This window comes from Macaca fascicularis, chromosome 11, assembly GCF_037993035.2.
Source record: "Macaca fascicularis isolate 582-1 chromosome 11, T2T-MFA8v1.1".
Taxonomy (NCBI): domain Eukaryota; kingdom Metazoa; phylum Chordata; class Mammalia; order Primates; family Cercopithecidae; genus Macaca; species Macaca fascicularis.
This window is the reverse complement of record NC_088385.1, coordinates 62,445,600-62,469,116: the sequence shown is the minus strand read 5'-3', so window position 1 is coordinate 62,469,116 and position 23,517 is coordinate 62,445,600. Positions and strand designations below refer to the sequence as shown.

The window sequence follows — 23,517 nt, the reverse complement described above, 5'->3', positions numbered from 1 at the left end:
ACTTGACAATTTCCTATTTGCCAGGGTTGAGTGGGTGTATGGAATTCCTCCAGAGGGCGCAGGTCCCACAGCCCCACAGGCTCTTCAATGACTTTTATGCGGGCGGAGGGACAGATGGTACCCATGTTCCTGGGTTCTGGGGCACTGCGCCCAGCTGAAGGGGGGCAGGGATTGCTGAGTCATCTCAGAGGGAGTGGGAGGGGGTGAGGGGATAAATTGCAGATGACAGACTCATGGCGGGAGAGGCGGGGAGGGGGGGGGCGGGCGCTGGCAGGGCGTTGGGGGTGGGTAGTAGGGAATGCTGGGGACAGAGTTGACTCATGGGACATGTCCTGACCTCATTCGGTCCTCAGGTCCGGCACTTCAGAGGGGCCATAGGAAAGGAAGGGTGCTCTTGGCAGAGGAAAAAGTAGGTGTACAGGACAGAGACAGCATGCCCTCTCCTGGAAAGGGTGAGAAGTTTAGTTCTGTGGGGAATGGGGTGAGTTGGAGAAATAGGGGGAAGGGAGGTCAGAGAGTAGCCACTTTTTAGAGATCCTTCCCTTCCTCCCTCCCTCCCTTCCTCCCTTCTTTCCTTCTTTCCTTTTTTTGAGACAGGGTCTCTGAAGCCCAGGCTGGGGTGCAGTGGCGGCAGTCTCCGCTCACGGCAACCTCAATCTCCCTAGGCTCAAGCGATCCTCCCATGTCAGCCTTCCAGTTTCTGGGACTACAAGTGCACACCACCCAGCCCGGCTGTTTTTTGTTGTTGTTGTTGTTGTTTTTTTCTGTTTTTTTAGAGACAGGGTTTCACCCTGTTGCCCAGGTTGGTCTTGAACTCCTGGGCTCAGGTGATTCATCCACCTCGACCTCCCAAAGTGCTGGGATTACAGTTGTGAGCCACTGGGCCGGGCCGAGAAGAATTCTTTTTTACAAAACATTATTAAACAATTTTTTTTTGGAAGAGGCAGTACATTTACTCGGTACAAAATTAAAAAGATACTAAAGAGATTACAGGGGAAATTCTCTCATCTACTCCTGTGTCCCAACCACTCAGATCTCCTCTCTGGAGGCACTAAATGCCAATTTCTTGTGAATCCTTCCAGAGATGACCTGTGAATGAGCAGGGAGCACACACACCACGTGTTTAGATCCATGTACATATAATATATGTATCCATATTCCCTTTTCTTTTACAAATGGTAGTATATTGTACACAGTCTTGTATACCTTGCTTCCCCCCCTTCTTAACAATGTATTGGATTTAGTAGATAGTAGCAAATGGTTTTCCAAAGTGATTGTACCCATTTACATCAGCAATATTTGGTTTTATGTGTCTTTTATGTGTTCATATTAATATTGATGAATAGATTCCTATTTTATTCACTGATTTGTAACCTAATACCCTATTTATTTATTTACAGTTTCTTTGAGGTATAATATATATAAGAAGATTTACATACTTACAGTATATAATTAGATTAGTTTTGACACAGTATATACCTGGGAAACCATTACCACAGTCGAGATAATGAACATGTCTATGTGTTAGGCTTTTGCATTGCTGTAAAGAAATATCTAAGGCTGGTTAATTTATAAAGAAAAAAAGTTTACTTGGTTCATAGTTCTGCAGGCTGCGCAGGAAGCATGGCACCAGCATCTGCTTGGCCTCTGGTGAGGATCTCGGGGAGCTTACAATCATGGTGGAAGATGAAGGGGAGCAGTGTATCACATGGCGAGAGAGGGAGCAAGAAAGACCTTGTGTGAATTACCAGAGCGAGAACTCGCTCATCACCAAGGGGATGGCACTGAGCCACTGATGAGGGATGGGACCTCACGAGCCAAACATCTCCCACCAGGCCCTACCTCTGAAATTGAGGATTACATTTCAACATGAGATTTGGAGGGAACAAACATCCAAACTATATCAGTTTCCTTGTGCCTCTTTGTAGTCCATTCTCCCCTCTTTCATCCCCATCTTCAGATAACCACTGATCTGCTATCTGCTCTCTGTCAGTACAGATTAATCTCTCCTCCCCTCCCTTCCCCTCCCCTCCCCTCCCCTCCCCTCCCCTCCCCTCTCCTCTCCTCTTGACAGAGTCTCACTCTGTGGCCCAGGCTGGAGTGCAGTGGCGTGATCTTGGCTCATTGCAACCTCTGCTTCCCAGGTTCAAGTGATTCTCCTGCCTCAGCCTCCTGAGTAGCTGGGATTATAGGTGTGTGCCACCACCCTCGGCTAACTTTTGCATTTTTTTTAGAGACAGGGTTTTACCATGTTGGCCAGGCTGGTCTCGAACACCCGACCTCGGGAGATCCACCGGCCTCGGCCTCCCAAAGTGCTGGGATTACAGGTATGAGCTGCCATAGTTCTCAGTAAGTAAGTAAATTCTCAGTTCAGTAAGTAAGTTCTGGCTTACTTACTCTTTTCTGCATGAGGCTGAATTTTTTTTTCTTACAATTAAGAGACTCTGTATTTCCTTTTCTAGAAATTTTCATTTTATTTTTTTATTTTATTTATTTTATTTTTTATTTTTTTTTTGAGACGGAGTCTCGCTCTGTGCCCCAGGCTGGAGTGCAGTGGCGTGATCTCGGCTCACTGCAAGCTCCGCCTCCTGGGATCTCGCCATTCTCCTGCCTCAGCCTCCTGAGTAGCTGGGACTACAGGCGCCCGCCATCGCGCCCGGCTAATTTTTTTTGTATTTTTAGTAGAGACGAGGTTTCACCGTGGTCTCAATCTCCTGACCTTGTGATCCGCCCGCCTCGGCCTCCCAAAGTGCTGGGATTACAGGCGTGAGCCACCGTGCCTGGACTATTTTTTATTTTTGAGACAGAGCCTTGCTCTGTCACTCAGGCTGGTGTGTAGTGGTGCGATCACAGCTCACTACAACCTCAACCTCTTAGGCTCCAGCAATCCTCCCACCTTAGCCTCCTGAGTAGTGGGCACCACAGGTATGTGCCACCATGCCTAGCTAATTTTTTTTGTTTTGTTTTGTTTTCGAGATGGAGTCTTGCTCTCTTGCCCAGGCTGGAGTGCAGTGGTGTGATCTCGGCTCACTGCAAGCTCCACCTCCTGGGGTCACGCCATTCTCCTGCCTCAGCCTCCCGAGTAGCTGGAACTACAGGTGCCCGCCACCATGGCCGGCTAATTTTTTTTTTTTTTGTATTTTTAGTAGAGATGGGGTTTCACCGTGTTAGCCAGGATGGTCTCGATCTCCTGACCTTGTGATCTGCCTGCCTCGGCCTCCCAAAGTGCTGGGATTACAGGCGTGAGCCACTGCGCCCGGCCATGCCCAGCTAATTTTTTAATTGTTTTGTGGAGATGGGGGTCTTGCTATGTTGCCCAGGCTGATCTCAAACTCCTGGCTCAAGCGATCTTCTGCCTTGGCCTCCAAAAGCGTTGGGATTATTATTAACCATTTAAATCCTTGATTTGTGTGGAAAGCATCCTGGTGTAAGGTGTGAACTATGAATCCAATCTGATTTGTTCCAGGTAGCTACTCAGTTTTATTAACACTTTTATTGAATAATCCATTCCTCCCAACCCCACCCATGGTTTGAAATGTCACGTGTTCCATGTAGTATTTTTTGGCATACATTTGGGTCTATTTATGGACTTTTTATTCTGTTTCGCTGAAATTTCTATCTCTGTTTGTCAGATTGATACGTCTTAATATTGAGAGGGCTAGTTCCATCCCACTATTCTTTCCTAGACTTTTCCTTGGTCTTCTTGCTTCTTCTTTTTTCCTATCCACATAAATTTTAGAACTAGCTTCTTTATTTAAAAAAATTCTGTTGGCATTTTATTGAGATTATATTAACTATATTTTAGGGAGAACTCTTGAATATAACTTTATCAACCTAGCTGGTAACTACTATCCCCAGCATCTGAGAGGCCCAGACAAAAGAGGACCAACAGGGGACCTACCTGCTCGCTGTCAGGGGTCAGATTGCAGACACAGCTTCAATGACACAACCACAATGTGAGAGCTTAAGACTTTTTAGTACTTTCAGATCCTGGAGGGTACGTGGCCTGCCCAGCCACACATACACACACACACACACACACACACGCACATATGTACCCAGGTCAGAGAGGACAGGCAGAGAAAGACAGAAGAGATCTGTGGGCCAACGTCTTTATTGGGTCCACTGTGTTATTCAAACAGGTTTCTCTTGAGGAGCTTTAATTGGTTGGTTTGAAGCAAGCAGGTCCAGCCTGGCCAACATGGCGAAAACTTCCCACTCCGCCAACCCCTTCAGACTGAGACTGTCAAATTTAAAAAAAAAAAAAGAAAGCAGGCACTAGTTCCAGGAGGTCACACTGTGACTGTGATGTGGTTACTTTCAGTCCTTGGGCGAAATTTTTTTTTTTTTTTGAGATGGAGTTTTGCTCTTGTTGCCCAGGCTGGAGTGTAATGGCGTGATCTTGGTTCACTGCAACCCCCGCCTCTTGAAGTCAAGTGATTCTGCTGCCTCAGCCTCCCGAGTAGCTGGGATTACAGGTGTTTGCCACCACACCTGGCTAATTTTTTTTGTATTTTTAGTAGAGACAGGTTTCATTGTGTTGGCCAGGCTGGTCTTGAACTCCTGACCTCAGGTGATCCACCTGTCTTGGCCTCCCAAAGTGTTGGGATTACAGGCATGAACCACTGTACCCGGCCTTGGGCAAATGTTTGAATGGTCTGTTTACATGAAGTGGTAGGGGTGCCCAGCTTGCTAGGTGGGAGAGATGCTTCTGAGTTTTATCTCTGGCCACTGGCTGAACCATCTGGGTGTATTATAATATAGAAAACTGTTAAGGGTGACTAAATGTTGCTTCTGATATGAGAAAGTGAAACTTACAGTTAAAAATGGATACCAAGGCAACAGAATAACTTTATTGAGATATAATTCATATACCATAAAATTCACCCATTTAAATTATACAATTCAGTGATATTTAATACAGTTGACCTTTGAACAACACAGGTTTGAACTGCGTGGATCCATTTACACAAAGATTTTCTTTTCTTTTCTTTTTCTTTTTCTTTTTCTTTTTTTTTTTTTTGAGAAATAGGGTCTCACTCTGCCCCCCCAGGCTAGAGTGCAGTGGTGTAATCCTAGCTCACTGCAGCCTCAAACTCCTAGGCTAAGGAGATCTCCTCACTTCAACCTCTGGAGTAGCTGGGACTACAGGCACACACCACCACACCTTGATAATTTTAAAGTGTTTTTTTTTTTTTCTAGAGATGGGGTCTTTCCATGCTGCCCAGGCTGGTCTTGAACTCCTGGCCTCAAACAATCCTCTTGTCTTGGCCTCCCAAAATGCTGGGATTACAAGTGTCAGCCATCATGCCTGTCCTCAGATTTTCTTCCACCTCTGCCACCCCTGAGATAGCAAGATCAACTTCTCCTCCTCCTCCTCCTCCTCCTCAGTCTACTCAATGTGAAGAGGATGAAGACCTTTATGATGGTCCACGTCCGCTTAAAGAATAGTAAATACATGTTCCTTATGATTTTATTAATACATACAAAACATATATCTACTGTTCATGTTATCAGTAAGGCTTCTGGTCAACAGTAGGCTATTAGTAGTTAGGTGTTTAGGGAGTCAAAATGTATACACAATTTTTTTTTTTTTTTTTGAGATGAAGTCTCACTCTGTCATCAGGCTGGAGTGCAGTGGTGCCATCTCGACTCACTGCAACCTCCACCTCCAGGGTTCAATGGATTCTTCTGCCTCGGCCTCCCAAGTAGCTGGGACTACAGGCGTGCACCACCATGCCCAGCTAATTTTTGTATTTTTAGTAGAGATGGGGTTTCACTATGTTGGCCAGGATGGTCTCGATCTCCTGACCTCATGATCTGCCCGCCTCTGCCTCCCAAAGTGCTGGGATTACAGGCGTGAACCCCTGCGCCCAGCCAGATACACAGATTTTCAATTGTGAGGGGTGACAATCCCCTAGGCCCTGAGTTGTTGAAGGGTCAACTCTACAGCCATGTGCTGCGTAACACATTTAGCTCAAAGACAGAGCACATATATGATGGTGGTCCCCTAAGATTATAATGTAGCTGAAAAATCCCTGTCCTGTAGTGATGTTTGGATGATCCTGGCCCTGTGTAGACCTAGGCTAATGTGTGTCTTTGTGTGTTAGCTTTTAACAAAAAAGTTAAAAAAATTTAAAAAATGGAAAAAAGCTTATAGAATAAGGATATAAAGAAAGAAAATATTTTTGTACAGCTGTAGAATATTTATGTTTTAAGCTAAGTGTTATTACAAGAGTCAAAGTTAAAAAAATTAAAAAGTTTATAAAGTAAAAAAGTTGCAGTAAGCTAAGGCTAGTTTATTATTGAAGAAAAGAAAAATAATTTAAAATAAATTTAGTGTAGTCACTCGCCACTCACTCACTGACTCAGCCAGAGCAGCTTCTTGTCCTGCAAGGCCCATTCATGATATGTGCCTTATATAGGCACGCCATTTTTTACATCTTTTATACTGTTTTCTTTATGGTACCTTTTCCATGTTTAGATACATAAACACTTAACATGGTGTTACAATTGCCTACGGTATTGAGTACAGTAACATGCTGTACAGGCTTGCAGCCTAGGAGCAACAGGTTATGCCATGTAGCCTAGATGTATAGTAGGCTACACCATCGAAGCTTGTGTAAGGACACTCTATGATGATGTTCCCGTAATGATAAAATCACCTAACGATGCATTTCTCGGAACTTATTCCTGTTGTTAAGCAACACATGACTTAACATGTGACTGTGTATTCAGAGTTGTGCAACCACTACCACAATCAATTTTAGAACATTTTCGTTACACCAAAAGAAACTTGTGCTTTTACCAGTTACTCCCATTTCCCCCATCCCCACCCCGACCCCAATACCATCAATTTCCTTTCTGTAGGCAATCACTACTCTACTTATGTCTGTATGGATTTACTTATTCTTCACATTTCATGTAATTGGAATCACACTACATGTGGCCTGTGTGACTGACTTCTTTCACACAGCATAATGCTTCCAAAATTTACACACGTTGTAGCATGTATCAATACTTTATTCCTTTTATGTCCAAGTAGCATTGCATTGTATAGATATGCCACATTTTGTTTATTCAACAGCTGATAGACATTTGGGTTGTTTCCACTTTTGGGGTGCTATAAACAATGCTGCTGTGAATTCTTGGGTTTGTTTTATCTTTTCTTTCTCCTAAATCATTAATCTCTGCCTTTCCATGGATCTTTCAAAGTATGAATATGCTCTAATACATTTCAGGTTAATAATAAACTGACCCTCTTGACACCACAAGTCACTTTAGCTAAAACTCCATTTTACAAATCTATGTCAAAGTCTTTTTTTCTTTTTTAGGCAGAATCTTGCTCTGTTGCCTAGGCTGGAGTGCACCCATTCTGGCTCCCTGCAGCCTCAAACTCCTGGGGTCATGCTGCCCTTCCTGCTTCAGCCTCCTGAGTAGCTAGGACTATAGGTGTGTACCACCATGCCTACTAACTTTTAAAATTTTTTGTAGAGACAGGGTCTCTCTCAGGGTTGCCCAGGCTGATCTTGAAATCCTGGCCTCAAGCGATCCTCCTGTCTTGGCCTCCCAAAGTGCTGGGATTACAGGTGTGAGCTACTGTGCCAAGCCCAAGAAGTTTTTATTAGTGATGGATTAGAGTGGGAGAAAGAGTGAATGGAAGGTGAGGAAACCAAGACAACATGAGCAGATAACTCAAGAATTATGACTTTGGGCCAGCGTGGTGGCTCACGCCTGTAATCCAAGTACTTTGGGAGGCTGAGAGGAGAGGATTGCTTGAGCCCAGGAGTTTGAGACCAGCCTGGGCAACATAGGCTGTTGCCTGTGTTTTTTCTCTACAAAAAATTAAAAAAAATTAGCCAATTAGCCGGGTGTGGTGGCACGCGCCTGTAGCCCCAGCTGCTTAGGAAGCAGAGCGAGAGGATTGCTTGAGCCTGTAAGTTCAGGGTTACAGTGAACCATGACTGGGTCGCTGTACTCCAGCCTGGGAGACAGAGAGAGACCCTGTCTCTAAAAACAAAACAAAATGAAACAAAACAAAACAAAAGAAACCCGAAACTATTATTATCAAGCCTGTTAATTATTTCCACGTTGCCAGGCCCAGCAAATATTCCGTGTTCTCATCTTATCTGACCTTTCAACAGCTTCAGAAATAGTTGCCTACTATTTCTTCCTTGAAAAATTCTCTCATCTAGGCTGTCCTAACATAACAGTCTTCTTGTTTCTATAACATTCCCGTGGCTGTTACTTCTTAGAGACTTCTTTTTATAGATCTTTCTCATCTACTCAACCTTTACATTTTGTTTCTTTGGGTTTAGTCTGGGGTCTTTCTCTGTCTAAATTCTCTCATTAAGTAACCCCATCCTTTTTTTTTTTTTTTTTAATATAGACCTTATTTTTTAGAGCAGTTTTAGCTTCATAGAAAAGTTGAGGAAAGTACAGAGATTTTCCACATACCCTTTGTCCTCACACGTGAGTAGCCTTCCTCATTATCAATATCCCCCACCAGAGTGGACATTTATTACAATTGATGAACCTACATTGACACATAATTATTACCAAATCCCATCCATTTTCATGGTTTAAAATGCCATGTGTATGCAAATTATTCACACATTTATCTCTTTAGTGCAGATCCTTCCTTTGAGTTTCAAATTTTTAAACCCAGTTGTGTACTCGACATCCTCCTCCTCAGCATATCTTCTGGACGTATCAAACTTAACATGTCTAAAATCACCCTTATGGTACTCCCCAAGTCTCTTGTCTTACTCTGCCCCTCTTCATCATCTCAGTGAATGACACCGTTAGCTTCTTGATTGCTCAACCAAAAACCTAGGATTTATTCTATTTCTTCTCTGTCTCCTCCTTTTCTTTTCTCCTTTCTAACTTTGTATAATGGAGAATTTTGAATATACACAAAAGTTGGCAGAATAGTATAAGATACCCCCATGTATACATCACTCATCCCACAACTATCAACCCACAGCTAATCCTTCCCTGTCCACATCCTTTTCTACTTTCTGCTTCCTTCTCCTGTGTGTCATTTTGAAGCAAATCCCAAACATCATGTCATTTCACCTCCATCTATATCTCTCTATAAAATATATACAACTTTCTTTTCTTTCTTTTTTTTTTTTGAGGCAGAATCTGCTCTTTTGCCAGGCTGGAGTGCAGTGGTACGATCTCGGCTCACTGCAACCTCTGCCTCCTGGGTTCAAGCGATTCGCCTGCCTCAGCCTCTCGAGTAGCTGGGACTACAGGCATGCACCACCATGCCCAGCTAATTTTTGTATTTTTAGTAGAGACAGGGTTTCACCATGTTGACTAGGATGGTCTCGATCTCTTGACCTCGTGATCCACCTGCCTCGGCCTCCCAAAGTGCCGGGATTACAGGCGTGAATCACTGCGCCCGGCCAAAATATATGTAACTTTCAAGTTGCTCCCAAGTCCTGTCAGCTCGATTTCCCAGTTCATTAATTTCATGCATTTCTTTCATCTCCACCGGCATAACCCTAGACCAGATCATGACCCTCCGCTGCCTTGCCCACTGCAAGGGCCTCATTAACTATCTCTCTACTTTCACCCGCTGCTTAAAACCTTTTAGTGGATTCCCATTATCTTTGGTACAAAATCTGAACTCCTTACTGTAGCCCATAAGGCCCTGTGTGATCTGGCCCCTGCCCACCTCTCAGGCTACCCTCCCTTAACCCCATGCTTCAACCATACAACCTTCTTTCAGTTCCTCATACTCTCACTCCTTTTAGCTTCAGTGCTGTTGAGCTTGTCTTCACCTTCCTGATATGCTTGCTTTCTTTTCAGCAGTCCCTCCTCCCTCCTGCCTAGTTAACTTTTTAACTCATTTTTTGGTTCTTGTATCAAGCATTCCTTCCCTTCTTCACTTTGGTCAACAACACTTAGGCCAGTTTGTGATACTGTTCATGACTGTTATTATGGTATTAGTGTCTGCCCATGAGCTCCATAGCAGTAAGGATTGTGTCTTTTTCCCTTATCACCACATGTTTAGCATCTAGCATGGTGCCTGACAAGTAGTAGACACTAAAAATGTGTGTCAAATAAATGATGAATAGTTTTATCACACTTAAGCTTTTAAATTTGTCTATATTTTAATTTAATTTAATTTTATAGATAGGGTATCACTATGTTGTGTAGGCTGGAGTGCAGTGGCTATTCATGTGCATGATTATAGCACCGTGGCCTCGAACTCCTGCCCTCAAGAGATCCTCCTGCCTCAGCCTCCTGAGTACCTGGTACTACAGGTGTGCACCACCATGCCTGGCTTGTCTGTATTTTAAAATCTGCTGTCTCCTCTAGCATGTTAGCTCTACAATACCTGAGTATATTTTTCTCTTCATGGTAATATCCTCAGGGCCATTTCTAGTGCCTGTCTCAGGGACCACTCAATACGCATTTAGTAGATGTATTAATAAAAGATCCATATCATTGAGAAAGGACCCATATCACTGGGAAATGTCTACGTCATTGAGGATCTTATCCACTAATCTAAGAGGTTTGCCTCTTGTCCTATAGGAAATGGACAAGAGTCATATGGTCAGTGCCATGTGACTTGAATGTTCCCTCCAAAACTCATGTTGAAACTTCATTTTCAATATAATAGTATTGAGAGAGGAGGCCTTTCAGGGGTGATTAAGTTGTGAAGCCTCTGCCCTCAGGAATGGATTAATGCCATTGTCACAGGAGCGGATTAGTTATCATGAGAATAGGCTTAATTTTTTCTCTGTTTCATGGACTTGCTTGCCCTTATGCTATGGGATAAAACAGCACAAAGATCCTCACAAGACACTGGCAACATGGTCTTTTGGACTTACCCCAGACTTCAGACTTACAAGCAAAATAAACTCCTATTCTTTATAAATTATCCAGTTTGTGGTATTATGTTATAGCAGCAGAAAACAGACTAAGACAGTCAGATTAGCCTGTTGGAAACATTTCTCTGATGTTTGACTTAAGGGAAAAGATACTGGAGGCTGGGAGATCAGTTAAGAGATGAATTGCTATGGTACAAGGAAGGGCTAATGAGAAGGGAGGCAATAGTGGTGGGGACAGAGAGGAGGATATTTATACAGGTGTTAGAAAGGTAGCATTGGTTGCATGTGGTGGCTCACACCTGTAATCCCAGCATTTTGGGAGGCTGAGGCAGGAGGATTGCTTGAGCTACTTAGGAGGTCGAGGTGGGAGGATTGCTTGAGTACAGGAAGTGGAAGCTGCAGTGAGCCATGATTATATGATTGCATTATAGCCTGGGCAACAGAGCGTAGCTGGAACTATAGGCATGCACCACCATGCTAGGCTAATTTTTTACATTTATATTTAGTGGAGTCTTGCTATGTTGTCCAGGCTGGTCTTGAACTCCTGAGTTCAAGAATCCTCCCACTTTGGTCTCCCAAAGTGTTGGGATTACAGGCGTGAGTCACCTTGCCTAGCCTGTTTCTAGTTTTGGCAACTTCAATTTAATTTTCTGCACAGTCACCAAACATGATTTACCTAAAACCCAAATGTGCCTTGGCTTTATTTAAAAACTTAAACTGTTTCCTCATTGTCCACAGGCTAAAGTCCAAGATCCTTAATGTGGCAGGCAAGGTCCCTGTGATTGGCCCTGGCCAACACCTCAGCTTCTTCTTGGAGGCTTCCTCCCTGCTAACTGTTCTCCAACAACCCGGGTGCGTGCAGCTCTTCTCCGACCCAGCCATTTCACCCCGGGGCCTCTGCCAGGCTGCTCCTCTGCCTGGTGGGTCCCCTGTACTTCATTTGACTCACTCCTCTGTTAGATTCAGCTCAGGCTACTTTTTTGCCCAGAATGGCTTTCCTGTTGATTCCCCAACTCCGATGGGGTTACAGGTCTCTTTTTCCTCCACACTATATACAGATACTATTATTGTGCTGAAGAGATCTGCTTACATATCTATCTACCTATCTTTTTTTTTGAGATGAAGTCTTGTTCTGTCGCCTAGGCTGGAGGGCAGTGGCATGATCTTGGCTCACTGCAATCTCCACCTCCTGGGTTCAAGTGATTCTCCTGCCTCAGCCTCCGGAGTAGCTGGGATCACAGGCATGTGTCAACACACCCAGCTAATTTTTTGTATTTTTAGTAGAGATGGGGTTTCACCATGTTGGCCAGGCTGGTCTTGAACTCCTGACCTCAGGTGATCCACCCGCCTCGGCCTCCCAAAGTGTTGGGATTACGGGGGTGAGCCACCACGCCTGGCCCATATCTATCTTCTTTAATGGCCTGTTGCCTTATCGGATGCAGAGACTATGCCTTATATATTCTTATGGCCCTAACAGATTAATGATCAATAATGTTTGCAGAATGAACAAATGCTGTAAAGGAACCAAATGAATGAGTAATAAAACACACATATAGGAAACTATTGAGTGAAATTCAAAGCACTATGTGATTAGTGTACAATAGAAATGGGACAGACTCCAAGTTCTGTGGGCTGGAGCATTCTATGGGGGAATGAGTTCTCTTCCCTTGGTAGAAATCAGGGCTGTTGTTACTGTAAACTTTTTTTTTTTTTTTAAATTTTGCAAAACTATAATTGGTATTCCAGAACTGTGCTAATTAAAGTTTGCTTTCTGGACCAACAATATTGACTTCACTTGGGTGTTTGTTAGAAATGCAGGCTTCAGGGCCTCACTTCAGATCTACTGAATCTGAATTTGCATTTTTAACAAGACTCCCCGGTCATTCGTATGTGCATTCCATTTTGAGAAGCACTGTCCAAGAAGACGACTTTGTTGCCCAGGAAAGGATGGAACCTGTGAGCTCAGGGTCTCAGGTCTCTTTTGCTCCTCAGGATATAGGGCTCTGTGGGGCTCAGCTGATGGATGTTAGAGCCGGACTTCAGGAGAAATAGAGCAAGGGACTTGAATCTAGTAGGTGTGACCAGATGAGCAGATCTGGAGACTCAGAACCTCACAGGCAGGGTTAAACAGGAGCTGTCTGGGGACTGGGACTGGGCTTGGCTAAACAGGTCTAAATAGAACTAGCCAAAATCAGGCTGGCTAGGTGTGGCAGGAAGTGGGCCTAGATGGAACTGGTAGGCCAGATAGTCAGAGGCCTGGTCAGCAAGCATGGGTCAAGGCAAGAATCAGATGAGGCAGTTCCTGGGGTTGGGGCAAGGACTGGGGCTGGGCCTTCAGCTCAGAAGGTCAGGGATAGGGCAAGCTTCAGGAATGGGGTGAGGCTCAGAGTTGGGGTAAGGGTCAGAATGTTCAGTGTGAAATGGTTTTTGGCAATCTGAAGCAATATTTTTACATTTTGAAGGGGTGGCTGTTAAAATGTACTGCTTTTTACTGAAGTTAGCAGACTTTCAGGCCTCTGGTTCTAAGGACATCTCACAGGGAGCATGGGGTGAAGTTGAAGAAGAGCATGTGCCCTCCCAGCACCCTAATGTGCTCTTGTTATATGTATCTGTTGTGTGACTCCTGCATGTCACTCTCGTGTTCAAATACGATGGTTTGATATTTCACAGCAAAAATAATTGAAGCCATCCAGATAGACGTTAGAATGTGAACTACTAAATGCGTAAGAAGTACTAAGACCTCTCTTTTCTTTCTGTCAGGAGAGAGAGTTGTGGATCAGAATTTGGAGCTTGCACCCGTGGTCTGGGAGGGACTGAGTGACCTGTTAGAGCTAGTGCAGGCTCAGGAACTCAGTTATTCCTTAGTGCAGTCATATTAGTGTTATCATTTTGCAAGGAATATGGTAAAAATGTTAACATTAGGAGCAATATAGGCTTTCTTTCTTTCTTTTTGTTTTTTTGAGACAGAGTCTTGATCTGTCGCCCACACTGGAGTTCAACAGCACCATCTTGGCTCATTGCAATCTCTGCCTCCTGGGTTCAAGCAGTTCTCCTGCCTCAGCCTCCCGAGTAACTAGGATTATAGGCACCCACCACCAAACCCAGCTAATTTTTTTTTTATTTTTAGTAGACATGGGGTTTCACCATGTTGGCCAAGCTGGTCTCGAACTCCTGACCTCAGGTGATCCATTTGCTTGGCCTCCCAAAGTTCTAGGATTATAGGCGTGAGCCACTGCACCTGGCCTATGCTTTCTTAATATGAAACTAGATTGTCTTGACTTGATAGAAAAATTAATCCTTGTTATGGTGAGGTGTACTTGCTTCTTTGGTAATCTGTGAGGAAACTGGATTCATGGAATCAGAGATAGTTCCTTGCCACTTTGGACCTGATAAAATTTGGAAAGAAGAAAGATTGTTATTATTTGGCTAAAATCTGAAGCTTAACATGGGTTGAGAGAAAGGAAGCATCCACGAGAAATTCTTTTCTTCTTAAAACCTAGATCTAAAAGGGCTGTTACTTATGTGATACAAGGGAATGAGTTATTATTATTATTATTATTATTATTTATTATTATTTTTTTTTTTGAGAGGGAGTCTTGCTCTGTCGCCCAGGCTGGAGTGCAGTGGCACGATCTTGGCTCACTGCAACCTCCACCTCCTCGGTTCAAGCGATTCTCCTGCTTCAGCCTCCTGAGCAGCTGGGATTACAGGCACCTGCCATCACGCCCAGATAATTTTTGTATTTTTAGTAGAGATGGGGTTTCACCATGTTGGTCAGGCTAGTCTTAAATGATCCACCCACCTCGGCCTCCCAAAAGTGCTGGCATTACAGGCAGGAGCCACCACGCCTGGCCTGGGAATTAGTTATTTAAATAAATCAGCAACTTCTAGTCCTTTTACTCTACAATTCTCTGTAATAGTTCCCTGGTGTGACAGGAAATAAAATAGTGTAGATCCACTAAAGCAGTGAGAGTGATTTTTTTTTTTTCTCCCTGAGGAAGCCTGGAGAGGCAAGAGGATGGTGGCAGGGGCTGAGATACGATGGCCGTGGTTAGGGAGGGGATGCCCCTCTCCCCATCACCTTGGGTTTGCTAGGAGGGGCCAACTTTTGATCTACTGAGCTGCAAGTGGCTCTCCTAGCAAGAGAGAACATAAGGCTGATTTATCTGAATTCTCATTCCCTTCTGTCCATAGGAGAGTCAAGAACTCCCAGTAGGAAGGAAAGGAAGGGTCTTATTATCACTCAGGGAAGCAGAAGGACCATGGCCTGGGCCTGGTATTCATGAAGGGCCTTTGCTATTATTGCCATATAAGATCACACTGTCATTGTATTTATTGGTTGAACTCAAAGTTTTGGTTGGTTAAAAACAAACATTTAAATCATATCACTGTTATATTGACTCATTTCTGGCATTTCTTCATTTTAAAATATACCCAGAGGCTGAAAACTAGAAGTCTAGTCCTCTTGATACATGGCAGGCGAGCCCCAGATTGGGGTTTAGCTTGGGAGGATTCTTTGCTTCTCCCAGGAAAACACTCAAGGGTGAGCCTGTAATAGAAGAGAACAGCTTTATTGAAGTGGCAGTGTTACAGCCTAGGCGGTGTTGCAACTCCGTGACTGCTTCTGCAGAGCAGGGCTTCTCCATTGGCAGTGTGCTGAGACTAACAGCTCAGGGCAGTTCTGCAGTCATGTTTACACCTACTTTTAACTGCATGCAGATTAAGGGGTGATTTATGCAGAAATTTCTAGAGAAACGGTAGAAACCTCTGGGTCATCAGGTCATTGCCATGGGAAGGAGCAGTAAATCCCGAGTGTTGCCATGTTAGTGGTAAACTGACAAGGCACACGGGTGGGCGTGTCTTAAGGAAAGCTGCTTCCACCCGTCCCTATTTTAGCCCTACTCAATGTGGTTCAGTGTCTGAGCCCCCACTCTGAAGTCAAGTCCTGCCTCCTACCTCCATCCCTCTGAGTAGCCCTGCTTGCTGCACCCAGGTGATAGGTAGAAAGTGAAATCAGCTACGACAGTTGCAGAAAGTTACTCATGGTTCTGTATGCTTTGAAACAGTGTGAAAATGACATTCTCCCCTTCTTTTCTTTCTTTCTTTCTTTCTTTCTTTCTTTCTTTCTTTCTTTCTCTCTTTCTTTCTTTCTTTCTTTCTTTCTTTCTTTCTTTTTTTTTTTTTGAGATGGAGTTTTGCTCTTGTTGCCCAGGCTGGAGTGCAGTGGTACAATCTCGGCTCACTGCAACCTCCGCCTCCCAGGTTCAAGCGATTCTCCTGCCTCAGCCTCCTGAGAAGCTGGGATTACAAGCATGCGCCACCACACCCGGCTAATTTTGTATTTTTAGTGGAGATGGGACTTCTCCATGTTGGTCCGACAGGTCTCGAACTCCCAACCTCAGGTGATCTCCCTGCCTTGGCCTCCCAAAGTGCTGGGATTGATTACAGGTGTGGGCCACCACGCCTAGCCTGACCACTTTTATAGATTTCACATGTAAGTGAGATCATGTAATATTTTTCTTTCTATGTCTGGCTCATTTTACATAGCATAATGTCCTCCAGGTTCTGCCATGTTGTGGCAAATGACAGGATCTCCTTTTTAAAAGGCTGTATAGTACTCTATTGTGTTTATTATTATTATTATTATTTATTTATTTATTTATTTTTTGAGACGGAGTCTAGCTCTGTTGCCCAGGCTGGAGTGCAATGGCCGGATCTCAGCTCACTGCAAGCCCCGCCTCCCGGGTTCACGCCATTCTCCTGCCTCAGCCTCCCGAGTAGCTGGGAGTACAGGCGCCCACCACCTCGCCCGGCTAATTTTTTTTTGTATTTTAGTAGAGACGGGGTTTCACCGTGTTAGCCAGGATGGTCTCGATCTCCTGAACTCGTGATCTGCCCGTCTCGGCCTCCCAAAGTTCTGGGATTACAAGCTTGAGCCACCGCGCCCGGCCTGTGTTTATTATTATTATTACTTTTTAATCTTTGTTTTTTTGAGACAGGGTCTTGCTCTGTTGCCCAGGCTGGAGTGCAGTGGTACAATTGAGGCAGGAGAATAGAGTCTGGAGGCAGGGAACATAAGGCCAATTCATGCTGACTTCCTTGAACTAAATCAGATGGAAACACTTCAGCTATGTTAGGAAATATCCTCTCCATTTACATAGGGTGTACGCTGAGTAAATGACTTTGTAACTTTACTTCATTCTCTTCATTTTACATAGAGCATACCTCAAGTAACCAGTGGAAACCTCTAGAGGGCATTTAAACCCCAGAAAATTCTGTAATGGGGCTCTTGAATCCCTATGCTCAGGTCTGCTCCCACCCTGTGGAGTGTACTTTCATTTTCAATAAATCTCTGCTTTTGTTGCTTCATTTTTTCCTTGCCTTGTTTGTGCATTTTGTCCAATTCTTTGTTCAAGATGTCAAGAATCTGGACTCTCTCCATTGGTAACACAATCATGGCTCACTGCAGCCTCGACCTTCCAGGCTCAAGTGATCTTCCCACTTCAACCTCCCAAGCAGCTGAGACCACAGGCACATGCCATCACGCCTGGCTAATTTTTTATTTTTATTTTTATAGGGACGGGGTTTCACCATGTTTCTCAGGCTGGTTTTGAACTCTAGGCTCAAGCAATCCATCCACCTGCCTTGGCCTCCCAAAGTGTTGGGATTACAGGTGTGAGCCACTGTGCCTGGCCACCATAGTTTCTTTATCCATGCTTTTTTTTTTTTTTTTTTTTTTCTCAAGTCAGTAACTTTTTAATAAAATAAGCAGAATCCCATCATGACAGTTCTTTGTTACATGAATTCAAATACACAGCAGACCAATCATGTTCCCTGAAATTTAACAATCATACTTAAAGGCCTGTTAGTGCTGTCTCTCAAGACTCTAATTCTAAAGGGCTTCCTTTGAATTCCCTTTATAAAGCTTTGTGCAAAGAGCTTAAGCACCAGTAAGAAAGACTGTTGCTAGCATTTTTATTTCATCGTCAACAACAAACATGCAGTTTCTTTCTCTGATGTGCATGGCACTGTAAAATGGGTGCTACACTCTGTCTTGTGGTACAAAGTTTATAAATACAATATACCGATACAAAGTTGAAGCCATTAAAAAGAGCTTAATAACAACCACGAGGAGACAATTACATCTGGAGTGCTGATGGAATCTATGAAGAGATTTAGAAACAAGACATAAACTCAAACACTATGGTAAAAGTTTTACTTGGGAGGGGGCCAGAGGGGAACTTTTTATGTGCTACTGAAAGATTTTTAAAGTTGCTCCAAATTTACTTTCTTTCTGCTATTATCTTTAAATACTGCAAAGTATTGTGAGCTGCATCACTTTATGCATTGCCGCAGGAGATACCGGAGCCATGACAGACCGTGATGGGGTTGGTGGACAGTTCAGCAAGACATTGATACTGTCCATTGGCGCTCAGTTTATCTATATCCAAATATGTTATATTAAAACCTTGTTCCTTGGCAATTTCACTAAGCGGCTGGATGTAATCTGTATTTGGAATACTAAGGAGGCTTCTTTTCAGTAAGTTGATCTTTTCACCAGGAGAATTCCTCAAGGAATGCCAAGTACATCCTAAAGAATGTCCCACTACATTTGTTAAAGAAATGTGGTTCTCTGGAGAAATATTACTAAATTTGGCAAGAAATTTCTCAGCAGCATTCCTTTTGGCTTGCTTTTTTGATGCCCCCTTTCCAGTTTCCATAAATGCCTCTAGCCTGCAAACTGTGGTATATTCTCTCTTATGAGCAGGTCCTCCCTCCTGGGAAAGGGTATATTCAGGACGTCTCCAGCCATGATGAAAAGCCAATTCCTGTAAAGAACCAACAGGATTGAGCTGGTTCTTTGGTTGCTTGGAAGGGTCAGACATTAAGGGGTCAGGAACTGCAAAGCAAATACTTGCATTGTCTTTCAAAATGTTTATGGCAGCCTCTGCAGCTCTATGTTTCACCAGCTTCTTACCTGTACCTTCACCTCTGCAGGTTATGTCACCAACGGTTACTCTGAAGGTGAAAGTGGGCACGTGTATTTGCACATCGATCTTTCACATTCATAAACCGGGATGTTCTTGGTCTTCATGCCGTATTCGTGTAATACCTGAATCGGTGTTTTCCCTGGCATAGCTGTTATCATCTTCCCCAAACTGAAGGTCCCACTGTCCTCGCGCTCCAGCGGCAGAGCCTCGGCGGGTACCTGCTCTGGGACATGGCGAGAAGGGACTGCTCAGCGGCTGGAGGAAGAGCGGTGCGGAGCAATGTGCTTGCTCCCCGGGTAGCTGGTCCGCAGGAGGAGCTCCAGCACTGCTGCCTCCTCCGACTCCCCCTCTCCATTCGTTTGTTGATGGACTTGTACCTTGTTTCCATATCTTGGCTATTGTGCATGATGCTGCAGTGAATGTGGGAGTGCAGATATCTTTATGTGGTAGTGATTTCATTTCATTTGGATATATACCCAGGAGACAGATTGCTAGGTCTTATGGTAGTTCTATTTTTTTTCTTAAAAAAAATTTTTTTTCCTGACTACAAAGACCCAGAGATCTTTCCAGTTCTCTGTTGATCCTGAGACTAACAACTGGAGACTGAGGCCGGAGCAGCTGGCAGCTGTGCTTGTCCGTTTCCTGTCAGAGTGATCCCAAGTTTCCTCCGGACCCGTCCCACGGTGCCTCCACAGGAGCGTGAGAGGATGGGGGAGCACTGCGGGGAGACCACCAAAGATGGCTGGACAGTGGGAGAGAGCACGTCATGAAGCATCCCAGCCTCGTGTTGAGGTTCCAAACTTAGAAACAAACCCCTCTGTACAGGGGGATTGTGGTGAGTGACAGTCAAGGCCATGGTGGGTGTTTTCTCACTCTCGAATGCAAGTGGAAGAGAGAAAATGACTCAGGACGCCATTGTAATGGTTCCTGGAAGCTGGACCCTCTCATTGGCATATACACTGCTCCTCGCCGCAGGGCACAGTCCCACCGGGATCCACTTCCAAAGTTTGTCTGGACGGTTGAAGGCCTCGCTTAGTTGTACTGGATTCTCAGGGAGCCCTCTGTGGCCTTTGGCTTTGAGTGCTGTGTTTCCCTTTTACCGGAGGGCAGCATTGTGGAAATTCCTGTTTTCCCTGTACCATATTCTGTTGGATTGCATTACTGGCTGAGAAAGGACAAGTTGCCATTCAAGTCTAGGGTAGGCTTCCAGCTGCCTTAATAGAAGTACTCAAGTCTTTTGGGTGGTGAGCTGGAAAGCCTACAGGAAAAGACGGGCACCTATTTTCATTTGAAAATTTTGATTCATGGAACCTTTAAACCTTTAAAACTAATCTCAGGGCCGGCGTGGTGGCTCACGCCTTAATCCCAGCACTTTGGGAAGCCGAGGCCGGCGGATCACAAGGTCAGGAGATTGAGAACATCCTGGCTAACACGGGGAAACCCCGTCTCTACTAAAAATACAAAAAATTAGCTGGGTGTGGTGGCGGGCGCCTGTAGTCCCAGCTACTCGGGAGGCTGAGGCAGGAGAATAGTGTGAACCCTGGAGGCGGAGCTTGCAGTGAGCCGAGATTGCCTCACTGCACTCCAGCCTGGGAGACAGAGTGAGACTCCATCTCACAACAAACCAACCAACCAACCAACCAACAAACAAGCAAACAAACCTAATCTCAGATAAATTTTTGGTGCCCATGCGGCTATAGTTGTTCACTGCTTTTCTGGATGGATGGGACTCTGATGTTGTAACTTCTGACCTCCTTTGGCCCTTAGCTAAGGTCATCCTTCCCCATAGGGGTGGCTTTGGGATTGGATGCTACAGCTTTCGCGTCCGTGTAGTACACCTGTACATACCTGTTTCAAGCAGCCTTTCTTTAATGTTTTTGGTTGGTTTTATTCTGTAGCTCAGTAGCCGGTAATAAAGTTAAAGATCCTGAAAATTTTTTTTTTTTCCCTGACTACAAAGACCCAGAGGAGATGGTAGTTGTATTTTTTTTTTTAATTAAGAAATAGAGAGGGGGTTGCCTAGGCTGGTCTTGAACTCCAGACCTTAAGCAGTCCTTCTACCTTAACCTCCCAAGAGTCTGGGATCACAGGCATGAGCCACTGCACCCTGCAGATAGCTCTGTTTTTAATTCTTTAGGAACCTCCTTACTGTTTTCCATAATGCCTACACCAATTTATATTTGATTATTGGGTTGTTTCTTCAGGACTCACTCTCTCCTGAGGCCCTAGGGGACTCTTAAGGAAGTGTGGTTAAAACATAATATCAGGAGAAAGCACTTCTGGAATGGTGGAATAAACACTTCTGAAAATCTGCTCTTCTGTAACAGCAGCAAGAACATCGGCAAAAGTTGTCAATATCAAGTTTTTCAGAACTCTAGAAATTAACCAAAGGCTTACAGCAATCTGAAGAGTTTTTTCAAGAAAAGCGTTGGCTTTCATAAGAACGGTGAGCTTTGTGGTGTTTTAACTTGTCCTATTTCCACCCCTTCTTCCTAGCTCTATGGTGGCCTTGAAACCAGCAGCCTTGGAACCATAGTCACTGAAAACCAGAGGCCTAGCAGCCATTGGACGTGGTAGAGTGGGTTTCAAGATCCCCAAAGACCCGGTTGCCAGAGAATTGTCACTATTCGACCTGTCTAGAAGATCCCTGGGAAAGCCTCATTCATAGGGCTTATCTTTATTTGGTCACTGAGGAAAGCCCTTTCCCCAGGGCACTGGTCAAATAATTAGTGGCAATTTACAAATTGCAGTTGCCTGAGATAGTGATACACACTGGGGCAAAATCAGGCTGGCCAAAATCTTACAGAGAAAATCTGGGGATGTTCATAGGGAACTTGCAAATCTCTCACTTATTCCTGGGGGTCTAGAAGGCAACACACATGCGCAAGGTTGTGCACTTCTCACTTCTGGCTCACCTTAAAGCCCTGTGCAAGCAGCAAGTGAAGGCTAGGTCAGATTAATGAACTGCTGGAGTATTGAAGGCATCATGCACACACACACACACGCACACGCACACACATGCCCCTCAACAAAGGGTGGGAGATTTAATGGTCAAAGGCATTTAAGGAAATCTCTGTTTCAGCAGTAGCTGACTGCTAAGCTAACCAAGCTGACACACATGACAAAGAATACAAAATTTACAGACTTAGTCCAGGAAAGTCACTAAACAAACACACACACGAGAGCAGCAATAGCAGCAGCAGCAGCCACAACAAACAGCAACAACAAAAAGTCCTGAGGGAGTAGGAATCTGCTTTCCGAAGTTGCCACAGTGTATTACTTAAAATACTGTGGTTCCCTACAAAGAACTCAAACAAATTTACAAGGAAAAAACAAACAACCCCATCAAAAAGTGGGCAAAAGATATGAACAGACACTTCTCAAAAGAAGACACTTATGCAGCCAACAGACACATGAAAAAATGCTCATCATCACTCGACATCAGAGAAATGCAAATCAAAACCACAATGAGATACCATCTCACACCAGTTAGAATGGCGATCATTAAAATGTCAGGGAACAACAGGTGCTGGAGAGGATGTGGAGAAATAGGAACACTTTTACACTGTTGGTGGGACTGTAAACTAGTTCAACCATTGTGGAAGACAGTGTGGCGATTCCTCAAGGATCTAGAACTAGAAATACCATTTGACCCAGCCATCCCATTACTGGGTATATACCCAAAGAATTATAAATCATGCTGCTATAAAGACACATGCACACGTATGTTTATTGCGGCACTATTCACAACAGGAAAGACTTGGAACCAACCCAAATCCCCATCAATGATAGACTGGATTAAGAAAATGTGGCACATATACACCATGGAATACTATGCAGCCATAAAAAAGGATGAGTTCATGTCCTTTGTAGGGACATGGATGCAGCTGGAAACCATCATTCTCAGCAAACTATCGCAAGAACAGAAAACCAAACACCACATGTTCTCACTCACAGGTGGGAATTGAACAATCAGATCACTTGGACACAGGAAGGGTAACATCACACACTGGGGCTGGTTGTGGGGTGGGGGAGGGGGGAGGGATAGCATTAGGAGATATACCTAATGTAAATGATAAGTTAATGGGTGCAGCACACCAACATGGCACATGTATACATAGTAACAAACCTACACATTGTGCACATGTACCCTAGAACATAAAGTAATAATAAAAAAAAATTGTGGTTCCTGTGAAAGATGCCAGTGGCAACAGCTTTGCCATCCAGCTGTCCAACATTTTTGTTACTGGCAAAGGCAACAAACCATAGATTTCTCTTCCCTAAGGAAAATGTATCCACCTCACCATTGTCAAAGAGAGGGACAAGAGACTGATTGATGGTCAAACAGAGCAGTGGGTAAAATGGTCTCTAGGTGACATGTTGGAAAGGTCTTTGCATTTAGTCAAAGATAATACAGTATGATTAGAAAATAAAATGTTGGCCAGGAGCGGTGGCTCACACCTGTAATCCCAGCACTTTGGGAGGCCGAGGTGGGCGGATCACCTGAGGTCAGGAGTTTGAGACCAGCCTGCCAACATGGCAAAACCCTGTCTCTACTAAAAATACAAAAAAATCAGCTGAGCATGGTGGCATGTGCCTGTAATCCCAGCTACTTGGGAGGCTGAGGCAAGAGAATCACTTGAGCCTGGGAGGTAGAGGCTGCAGTGAGCCGAGATCAT

General features: G+C 44.3%; 1 long non-coding RNA gene and 1 pseudogene across 2 annotated transcripts; one reads left to right on the top strand and one right to left on the bottom strand.

The window, feature by feature from the left end:
- The first annotated feature begins 340 nt into the window (after nt 1-340).
- LOC141408065 (uncharacterized) lies at nt 341-22,156 on the top strand. Of its 2 annotated transcripts, none has more exons than XR_012420332.1 (2): nt 341-452; nt 18,846-22,156. It is a non-coding gene; the product is annotated as an uncharacterized lncRNA (long non-coding RNA). The 2 variants fall into 2 exon arrangements; XR_012420331.1 differs by lacking the exon at nt 18,846-22,156 and adding an exon at nt 11,586-12,407.
- On the bottom strand, nt 18,139-18,977 carry LOC102128419 (interferon-inducible double-stranded RNA-dependent protein kinase activator A pseudogene; annotated as a pseudogene).
- Nucleotides 22,157-23,517: the final 1,361 nt, after the last annotated feature.